We start from the raw sequence: 2101 nt of genomic DNA, 5'->3' as shown, positions 1-2101 counted from the left end.
CCAACTCCAAAATTTTCTTTTCTCCGATTTTATTTGACAGTTAGGTCAGGAGTCAGCTCTCAGGGTCAATTGACCAAATTACCCCTCGCCAGTTCGGTCCGGTTTGCAAATAATTTAATATTTCTTTCTGATCCCTGACCTAATTATTTTCTTTTTTGTGGTTTTCTCTTTTCCACTTTGTTTTTAATGGTCCTAAGGACTGCAATGTCACATTTTACAGTTCGAAATTCGAGTTTAAATCGACCTCGCAATCCTTCCCCAGGAGGTCACCCATCGCTGTGACTCTCAGCTCGTTTAACTTCTTATGTTTTGTTTTTCTTATTTATACTTAACTAATTGACAATTACTAATTATTTGTATTTATGGCTTATTTAGTTGTCTTAAGTGTGGTTCTAATCCCCTTAATAGTCCGGACCGACACCGATCACCGAAATAGTGAAATATACCAGGCTATGCAAATAGGGGTGTTACAGGAAAAGGGATCATACTTGTGTTGTGGCTGTCCATAATTTCCTACTGCATTAACATGCTGCATTGATTCATCCTCTTGTAATGCAGGACACATGTCAGTAACATGAACCAAACCCGAACAAATCCCACATACCTTAACAGTTTGCATTTTCCCTATAGCCAATTGCCTCAATCATAAATCTGTTTCTCAAGGTTAGATGTACTTACCTCATTAACCTTCTTAGGTGTGTCATCCATTCTCATTCCAAACTGCTGAGAGTTTGCTGCCATGTTAGCTAGTAGCCTCCTTGCCTCTTTTGGTGTCTTGTCAACCAAAGCTCCTCCACTAGCAGCATCTATCATACTGCGGTCCATGGATAAAAGTCCTTTATAGAAATACTGGATCAGATGCTGCTCTCTTATTTGATGATGGGAACAGCTTGCACACAGTTTCTTAAATTGTTCCCAATACTCATACAAGCTCTCTCCATTGTACTGCTGGATGCCACAAATTTCTTTTCTTATGTTAGCAACATGGGAAGCAAGAAAATACTTCTCCAGAAATATCTACTTCATCCCATTCCATGAGTTGATAGATTCGGAAGGAAGTTAATACAATCAATCCTTAGCTGTGCCTTCTAGTGAGAAAGGGAAAGCTCGAAGCTTGATTTGATCCTCTGAAACTCCTTGAGGTTTCATGCTGGAACACACAACATGAAATTCCTTTAGATGCTTATGTGGATCTTCACCTGCAAGACCATGAAACTTAGGTAGCAAATGGATTAGTCCAGATTTTAACTCAAAAGCAACATTTAAAGCAAGGTATTGAATACACAAAGGCTGTTGGTTTAGATCAGGAGCAGCCAACTCTTTCAAAGTCCTAGCAGCCATGGTTTCGTTTTCAGAATTAGGTGTTTTATATGTCTCGCTTACAATTAATCTTTTCAATTCTTTTTGTTTTTTAAAAGTAAATTTAAGAAATATTGTGACCAATTTTCTAACAAAGTTGGACCAATAAAAAAATAAGCTACAAATTATTAGAATATAGACACATTGTAGACCTCTATTTTTGCGACCTTATGAGCATGTGCATTGAAGCCGTGAGGAGCCCATTGATAAAAAAATTATATGACTATGAGGTATATTTAAGAACAAAAAAAATAAATAATTATATGTATAGTATTATTCTTGAAGAAAATTTTTCCTAAAGAGCAGAAATAGTAAGCTAAATTTAAATGAAAATTATTTTTGTTTAAATTTAATTTTAGGAATTTTTTTTATTAAAAAAATCTAATTAAACCTAATTGGGCTCTCTAAAGTCAATAAGGCCTAGTAGGGGATTTTAATTAAATGAATAAAAGCCCACCATTTTTTTATTTCTTCTTATCCTTATCCTTATGCCTATCCCTATCTCATTAGGACTTCTAAACCCTCTAGCAATAGGATTATCTATCTCCCTAGAACTTTACACTGAAACCCTATAAATGCCTTACTAGAAAAAAAAAAAAAATAAAGACTTAGACATCAGTCCCCTAGAGCTCTCTTTAAATTTCTCTCTTTCTTTTTTTTTTTTTTTTTTTTTTGCTTTAGTTTAAGAAAGGTTTTTCAAGACTTAATCAAGTAAGTAACCCTAAGGTAAGTACCAAAAAAG

At 34.8% G+C, this 2101-nt stretch overlaps 1 non-coding gene across 1 annotated transcript; it reads left to right on the top strand.

The window, feature by feature from the left end:
- The first annotated feature begins 871 nt into the window (after positions 1-871).
- Positions 872-978, top strand: LOC131170952 (small nucleolar RNA R71). The gene has a single exon (XR_009141715.1). It is a non-coding gene; the product is annotated as a small nucleolar RNA R71 (small nucleolar RNA).
- The last annotated feature ends 1123 nt before the right edge of the window (positions 979-2101 follow it).

The sequence above is a fragment of the Hevea brasiliensis genome, chromosome 11 (assembly GCF_030052815.1).
Source record: "Hevea brasiliensis isolate MT/VB/25A 57/8 chromosome 11, ASM3005281v1, whole genome shotgun sequence".
Taxonomy (NCBI): Eukaryota; Viridiplantae; Streptophyta; class Magnoliopsida; order Malpighiales; family Euphorbiaceae; genus Hevea; species Hevea brasiliensis.
Note: the sequence above shows the minus strand (reverse complement) of the source record. Positions and strands in the feature narration are given on the sequence as shown.